Below are 9,385 nucleotides of genomic sequence, written 5' to 3' on the forward strand. Positions count from 1 at the left end.
CATATACTACAGACCATTTTGGTTATCATTTAAGACGTGATGCACTTGTATGTCACCACATACATGCTTAAGTTACATAAAGACAACAAGAGATTTTAAGTTTATTAGTTTGTGATAAAGCAAATAAAACATCCAAATGTGCAAAGTCAAGAAGTGAAGTAAATATCATATATTATGCATCACAAGCGTTTGTACAAATTGTTTACAAACTACAGGATACGAGACTTTAGGGCATCAACCCCAACAAAAGCTTCAGTCAGTTAAGAAGAAGCAGCCTAGTGCAGAGGGACTGTTTGCCAAGGGGAAGAACAAACAGAACCAGTCTAAGGGGAATAAAAATCAGTCAGGTGAAGAACACAAGCCTAAGACCAAGTTGAGATGGAATTACTGCAAGAAGAAAGGTCACCTGTTGAGAGTCTGCTACAGTCTGAAATGGAAAAACCCAGAAAAAGAGAAGGATCAAAAGGGGAAACAACTAGAAGCATCAGTGGTTGAAAGTTCCTAGTTTTACTCTGATGCCTTAGCCTCTACCAGAAATCAAACCAACCAAATTAATTCTCTTGGGAAGCATGATTCGGTGCTAGACTTCGGATGTACCTATCACATGACACCTTTCAGACCTTGGTTTAATACTTACAAAGAAATTGATAGAGAATATGTGTACATAGGCAACAATGAAGTCTACAAGGTAAATGGGGTTGGTTCAGTGTCTTTGAAGCTAAAAGACAGATCAATCAAGCTTCTAATAAATGTTAGACATGTACCTTTGCTCAAGAGAAACTTGATATCTTTGGGCATGTTGGACTCCATTGGGTGTGAATGCAAAGGAAAAGGTGGAGTTCTTGAAGTGATCAAGGATTCCAAAGTTGTGTTGGTTGGTGAGAATGTCAATAATCTTTACATTGTGAGAGGAGTAGAGGTGATGACAAGTGCCTACACAACTTCAACAACAAGCTTAACAGAGGCTGACTTATGGCACAAAAGACTCTCCCATATTAGTGAGAAAGGGATGCAAGCTCATTCCAAGCAAGGAATCCTGCCCAAAGGTATCAATGAGCACTTTTCTTCTTGTGAACATTGCATTTTAGGTCAAACAACTAGACAAAGCTTCACAAAATCTCAGCACACCACCAAAGGAGCTTTGAACTATGTTCATTCCGACCTATAGGGTTAAGGAAATCTAAACAAAGATCTCCATGAGCAGCGAAAGTGGATCAGTCCAAATCCCATTGAGAATCAACACAAACAATTATAGTCTAAATGAAAACAAACAGATTATGCACAATTAGACATTACAGCATGTTATTTATAAAGAATGATACACCAGATAGATTACGCAAACCATTTGAAGAACTCTTCTTTAAGTATCCCTCGATCGTTCAGCAAGTCGTTCAATCACCACGAACTCGAACGCAACTAACAGAATACGATCTCAACAAACATCTGAAAAAACCTCGATCCCAATTGAGTCTAACTTGATCCTCGAATTGAACAGGAACACCACTACAAATCTTACCTTGGTATTCTCTGTGTGAGAATCCAGAAGTTGTGGGCTTTGTATGATTTTTGATTGAGGAAAGCAGGAGGTATACGATTGAGTAGACGATCGAGTAAGTGGGGGATAAAGATTGTCTATCGTATAGACAAAATACTCGATCGTTTAGAAGATGGAAGCCTAACGTATAAACTTTGCTACTTAATCGTTTAGCAACAAGTAAACGAGTAACTATCGTATAGTCAGCTCGATCGTGTATGCACTTGATGCTATCGCTTAGTAAAACCTTTTTACTTGATAGCCTTTTTTGTGAGATATTCCGAATGAATCGTCAAATTAATTTTGGAAAACCATTTTCCTTTTTATCTCACAGTTACCATAAAACTTCCAATAACCTCCCACTCAATTCAATTATTAGAGAAAAAGAATAATTAATTATCATATAATTAATATGTTATAAATAAATATAATAATCATATTATATTTATAACCTATAGTTTTAATATTTCATCATATGAAACATATAAACCATTGTTCTTTTTCAATTTTATGGTATTTAATATAAATCATATTTATATTAATTCATCCAATTAATGTATCTAATACATCATATTAATTACATCACATATAATTTAATTTCCTCTTGTTAATTTGAACAGTTCAAATTAACCCAAAATCTGATTGTCAACTTGTAGTTTGAATTTTCTCTTGTTAATTTGAACAGTTCAAATTAATTTGAGCTACCAAGAAGACCTCATGGACCTGTAGTTTGAAGCTCCAACGTTACATGAATAACTGATTAAACTTTTTAATCACGAGATCCACCATCCATTAACTGTTGGTCACTTCACTAAAGACCGATAGCTGCAGTCTTCGCAATACAGATATGTTTTTGTGTCCATATAACCAATCAACAATGCGATGACCCTTCACAAATCGCTCGTAAGTACAATTGGGAGAATTCACCATTTTACCCCGTGTAGTTACATCTAACTCCTTAAGTACCACTGATTNCTAACTCCTTAAGTACCACTGATTCCTCTAGTGAACAATAAGTCATAGTCCTACTATGACTAAGTCCTCTCAGGCCAGGAGAGGGTGTGACCACTATGTTCAAGACCCGGAATCAGCCCTTAAAGGAGCAATTTATCTACTTACCCCTGCTTCGGGGAAGGAGTGAATTTCGTCTTGTGTATCTGAGTTCCCAACTCCCCAATTAGACGAATCCCAAAATGGTAGGCTTGCTGAGTTGGCAATCTGGCCACTCTCACCCATACAAATCAAAGGACCGCCCTCAAAGGCAGGAGTTCCCAACTCACTCAGGATTAAGGTCATGTCACCTATGGTCAATTTAGTGAAATGTAAGTCTCAATTATCAATGACATTATATAAAGAGACTAATCATCTCGTGGTCCGATCTTATGCAAACTCTTTGTTTAGGATACCCCCGCACGCATGTCTCCACATGAATGGTCAGGATCAGACCATTTGTAACACTTTACATCACTTGTAAACATCTACAAAGTGGGTTATATCTGTAGTGTCAACAGGATAAGGTATCTCTCCTTTATCCATCTACTATAGATTTAGGTTATTACTTAAGGTATGATCCACTTGTATATCTCACATATACAGTTAAGTTACATGAAATAACCACGGATCTTAGTTTATTGGATTTTGAGTAAATGCTTATAATATAACAATTATTTTATTAATAACAATATGTGTACATATGTTTACAAACTACGAGATCACCGAGAGAACAATCCTAACAATCTTTGACTTGTCCTAATGCCTTGGGACTAATGTACAATACATAAAAACAGTACAATACACAATAAACTAAGACATACTCTATACCCATTTGCCCTAGACAAGGTGTCGCATGTCCCCTAGACCAAGACTCTCCAGATGACCCTCGAACACTTTAGCCGTGAGAGCCTTTGTAAACGGATTAGCAACGTTGTGCTCTGATGTGATCTTCGTGACTATCACATCACCGTGATGCACAATCTCCCTGATTAAATGATACTTCCGTTCTATGGGTTTTCCTCTTTGATGACTCCGAGATTCCTTAGAATTTGCCACAGCCCCGCTATTATCACAATAGAGAGTGATCGGCAAGAACATATGTAGAACAACTTTCAAATCGGTAAGAAACTTCCTAAGCCAAAAAGCCTCTTTAGCAGCTTCACAAGCGGCTACGTATTCGGCTTCCATAGTGGAGTTCGCGAAGCATCCTTGCTTGATGTTTTGCCAAACTACAGCCTCTCCATTCAGAATTAACACTGACCCTAATGTCGATTTTTAAGAATCTCTATCAGTCTAAAAGTCAAGAGTCTTTGTATCCTGTAAGGATCAAATTCTTATCTCCATACACGAGCATATAATCTCTCGTTCTCCAAAGATACTTGAGAATCGTTTTGACCACTTTCCAGTGATCTAATCCTGGATTGGACTGATATCGACTGACAATCCCTACCGCATAACAAATGTCAGTTCTAGTACATAACATTGCATACATGAGGCTTCCAACAGTTGGTGTATAGGGAATCCATCTCATTTCCTCAACCTCTTGAGGTGTCTTAGGACATTGCTCCTTAGACAAAATAATTCCATGCCTGAAGGGTAATAAACCCTCTTGGAATTCTACATCGAGTACCTGATCAACTTCTTGTCAATGTATGATGCTTGAGACAAGGCCAACCTTTTGTTCTTACGATCCCGAATGATCTGGATTCTTAGAACAAACTGTGTCTCTCCCAAATCTTTCATTTGAAATTGGCTAGCTAGCCACTTTGTAATGTTAGTCAGAAAACTACATCATTCCGAATGAGTAGGATATCATCCACATACAGCACTAAGAACACTATTGAGCTATTGATGATTTGTAAACATAAGGCTTATCAACATTTTGATTAAAGCCAAATGATTTGATCACACTATTAAATCTAATGTTCCAAGATCTAGATGCTTGTTTTAGCCAATAAATGGACCTATTAAGCTTGCAAACCCTTTGCTCTTGATCTGGAACAATGAACCCCTCTGGTTGAGCCATGTAAATGGTATTCTCAAGATTACCATTCAGAAAGGCAGTCTTGACGTCCATTTGTCATATCTCATAATCATAAAATGTCTATGGACAGAAGAATCCTGATAGACTTCAACATGACAACAGGTGAGAAATTTTCCACATAGTCCACTCCCTCGACTTGGGTATAACCCTTTGCCACGAGTCTAGCCCTAAAGGTCTGCACCTTTCCATTTACACCTCTTTTCCTCTTGTAGATCCACTTACACCCTATAGGTTTTATCCCATCATGCTGATCCACAAGTTCCCATATAGAATTGAAGTACATACACTCCATTTCCTGATCATAGTTTTAATCCACTCATTTTTGTCAACATCCTCAATTGCTTACTTATAAGTCCTTGGATCCTCAACTTCTCATCAGACTGGTGTTTTGGACTTCAGTCAAACCCATGTAGCGTTTCGGTGGCTTTGCAACCATCCCACTACGTTGAGGCAGTCTCAACTCTAGAGATGGTTGACTAGATGAACTGACATCAACGACTCTTGTTGATCTATCAGTCTGTTCAACAACTCTTATTGAACTCTCAGTAGTTTCATTAGAAATCTCATTTAAAACAAGCTTACTTCGTGGCTTATGATCCCGTATGTGGTCTTCTTTCAAGAAGATAACATTTGTCGACATAAACACCTTGTTCTCACTTGGATCAAAAAGTATCCACCCCTCGTTTCTTTGGGATAGCCTACAAATAGGCAAACTTTCGAATGCGGTTCCAACTTTTTAGGGTTAGCCACAAGCAAGTGGGATGGACATCCCAAAATCCTGAAGTGGTGTAAACTACCTTTATGGCCTTTCCATAACTCAAAAGGCTTTTCAGAAATACTTTTCGAGGGAATATTGTTTTAAATGTAACATGCAGTCTCCACTGAAAAATCCCCAAAATGATCAGTTTGGAAGATGAGCATAACTCATCATAGACAGAACCATGTCCAATAGAGTTCTGTTTCTCCTTTTTGATACACCATTCTACTGAGGTGTACCTGGGGCCGAGAGTTGGGACGTAATTCCATGTTCTATCATATAGTTCTGGAATTCTAAGTTTCCACCACGATCAGATTGTAGTGTTTTTATCTTCTTACCTAACAAGTTTTCAACTTCAACCTTATACTCCTTGAAATTTTCAAGAGAATTAGACTTATGTTGCATTAGGTATAGATACCCATATCTTGAATAATTATCTATGAAAGAGATGAAATATTCATACCCACCTCACGCTCTTACACTCATCGGACCACAGAGGTCTGAATGTATAAGCTCCAAGGTTTCCTTGGCACTATAACCTTTTCCAGTAAAATGTCGTTTGGTCATTTTGCCTTCAAGGTATGATTCACATACCGACAAAGAGTTTTCTTCTAAACCATTTAGAAGTCTACATTTCACCAACGTCTCAATCCTATTAAGATTCATGTGACCTAACCTTAGATGCCAAAGATGAGTGTTTTCCTTAGGAGAAAACCTTGGTCCTTTTGCAGTTGTTGCCGTTTTGAACATTTCAGTATTTAGCAAGGCTTTTATGACTAACGGTCTTAGTACATACAAGTTATTTTCCATTGAACCAAAACCAATCTCCATACCATTCTTAAAAATAAACACTTTATTCTTAGAAAAGGTGATGGAATAATCTTGTTCAATCAGACAAGAAACTGAGATTAAGTTCCTCTTGATATGAGGAGCTACATAAACACGTTTCTTGTCCAAAAATAACTTTAACCTGCCTACAACAATAGCTGAAATAACCTCATCAGTACCGATTCGAAGAGTCAAATCTCCAACTTCCAACGTTTTCCAGGAACTAAATCCTTGATAGGAAGAACTTATGTGGTTAGTAGCACATGAATCAAGTATCTAGGCAGAATCATCATTCTCTACCAAACACGTCTCCAAGACAAATAAATCACATTTATTTTCTTTAGACTTCTTCCTTTTCTGGAGAGTAGTGGGATCTCTATCAAAACCTATATAAGCTCCAAGTTCCATTTCAGAGAGCAATTCTCATCCATGAACTTCTTCAGAGTCAGCAACAATTGCTTTCTCTTTTAGTCCCTTAACATTCAAGAAGGACTAGAGGTTATCTTAGGAACTGACACCAATGGTTTCATTATCATCCATCCCATTTTTCTCAAAAAGTGAGAACTTACGTTCATACAATTCTTGCAATGGCAGACCATGTTCTTAACCCTTTTGGCCAATGCAACAGGTATGCTTGCCAAAATGTGAAGTCGGGCCATCGAATTAGCCTTCATCCACATCTCATTAGCATTACGAACATCTCGTGGTGCATTAGGGTTTGGGACTTGAGGACACTCCTCAACCATGACAAACTCGTGGTCTTTTACCACGAAATATGTTTTAAGAGACTTTTTCCAATGTATGTAATCGGTAAAATTAGAAAAGGCAACCAACGGAAAATCATGACAAACTCGAGGTCGTTTAGCACGAAATATGCTTTAAGAGTGTAACACCCCGCACATTTTTTTAGTAATAATGTAATTTTAGTAACTTTATTATTTGGAATTCCAGTAATTGTTATTAGTTGGAGGGCATTTTTGAAAATTTGGACTTCAAGTATAAGTGGCGTGAAATTATTCAATTTGAAATTCAAATTGAAAATTAATGACAGGAATTAATTTTCTTTTGAAACAGAAAGGAATTTAATAGTATAAAACAAAAAAGAATTAAATGTAATTATATTTACTTCATTTTTGTTTTTTATTATTATTATTATTATTATTTTCTATAAAAAGTCAAACCCCACCCCCTTTTCTCCCTCACGCTCGTGAGCCCATCCGACGCCGCCCAGAGCCGCCGCGTCAGTTTCTTCTTCATGACTTCCGTCCACCACTGCTCAAGCATTGTTCGCTTTTGCCGTCTCTGGATCTATCGATTTGGGTAAAATTTCTGTCGTTTGAGTTTGTTTTCGGTTGATTCTTGAATACTCATTTACTTTTATCATCAATTGGTTGATACCCATTGTGTTTCAACTTTGGATTCAAGTTTATGAAGGTATTGAGGTCTTGTTCAGTGAAGTTGGAGTTTGTTTTAGCAAGTTTTGGTCAGTTTTATGCTTTGATTACCCTCTTGTGGATTAATTTTGGTTGTTGAGAAATTTTGGTAAAGTCATTTGGAAGTGATTTTTTGACGAAGCTATATATGGATAATTTATTTGAGACATTGGTAGTGAAATATGTATTTGATTCAAGCTTTAATCATGTAAGCCTAAATTTCAAATTATGATTAGTGGGTTGATTCAAGAATTTCATTCAAGATGAAGAAGAGTTTAGTTTGCTAATTATTTGGGCTTAAAATTGGAGGTTTGGAAGGTGAATTTGAATTGGACCACACCTTAGGTAAGGTTATCTGGAAATATTTTGTAATATTTGGGTGTTTGGAATTTGGCCTTGACTATTAATTTTAAAGCTTGGTTTATGTTTAGGCTTGATTAAGGATTCAAGAATTTCACAAAGATTCAATTGCTTTTTGGTTCGTCCTAATATCAAGGTAAGTAATCTTACTACTGAAACTGCCCACGGGCCAGGCATTTGATGTTGCTAGCATGTTAAATGAAGGTTATGGCAGAATGACAACATGAAAGATTGATAGTATAACATGATTAAAAGTATATTCTGTTACGAGATCCGAATTATTTATTTATGCACATAGACATTTGAATGCTAGTATGAGATGGTATGTGCTTCCATGGTTGTATTTGATCTAATGATGTTGAGGTATACATGTACGTTGTAGAACCATGATGTTGAGGTATATGTGTATGTAGTAGAGCCATGATGTTGAGGTTTATATGTATGTCATAGATTCATACAGTGATGACTATGATGTTGAGACTATGCAAATGTCCTTACTGATTAGTTAGATGCCCATTAGATTTTGTGTTTCCTTCGGGATTCACCATTTTGTGTTTCCTTCGAGATTCACTAGTTTGTGTCTCTTTCGGGATTCACCAGAGGTAGTGAGCATACTTAACACAATAGGATAGGACTCAGTCTCCTTCTTGTTTCATGTGCATATGTGTCTTATGAGAACTAGAGCAGTTTATATGTTCAACCAGAGGTGGGTATCTAGAGGACATAGATGCCCAGCCTGACTCCAGTATGGGGTTACTTACTGAGTATTTTATACTCATTCTTTCTCATGTTGTTGTTTCAGGTAAGGGTAGAGATGCACTGGCGATGGACAAGCAGAATTCGTGATCGAGCCACTGGGACTAGTTTTTACGCTTCCACTCATGAGATTTAAAGTTCTTTTCATGTTTCTCTTAATTTTTAGTTTTGATGTTTAAAACTTACTTTTAAGAATCGTTTTTTAGATTTATTTATTATCCTTTATGATTTATGGGTATCCTACTATTGATTTAGTATTTGAATTTAATGAAAGTATTTTGAACTTATCTTTTTTAATTTGCATTTATTTCGCCATTTCCGAGTGTCGTTTTGAGTTCCATGTACGCATGTATTTAGTAACGGCCTAACTTAAGTCCTAGGGGGTCAGGTCGTTACAAAGAGACTCTTGGTCCTAGGTTCCTCTACCAAAAGGGTATAAACCTATTGCTTCTAAATGGACTTTTAAAACTGAAAGAAGGAGTATCTAGTGATCAAAAGCCTAGATTTAAAGCTAGATTGGTTGCAAAGGGGTTCACTCAAAGGGAAGGAATAGACTATGCTGATATTTTCTCTCCTGTTGTAAAACAGACTTCCATAAGATTTCTTCTATCCATAGTTGCTTAAAATAATCTAGAATTGTATCAACTAGATGTCAAAACTGCCTTTCTTCATGGACATCT

This window comes from Benincasa hispida, chromosome 3 (assembly GCF_009727055.1).
Source record: "Benincasa hispida cultivar B227 chromosome 3, ASM972705v1, whole genome shotgun sequence".
NCBI lineage: Eukaryota > Viridiplantae > Streptophyta > Magnoliopsida > Cucurbitales > Cucurbitaceae > Benincasa > Benincasa hispida.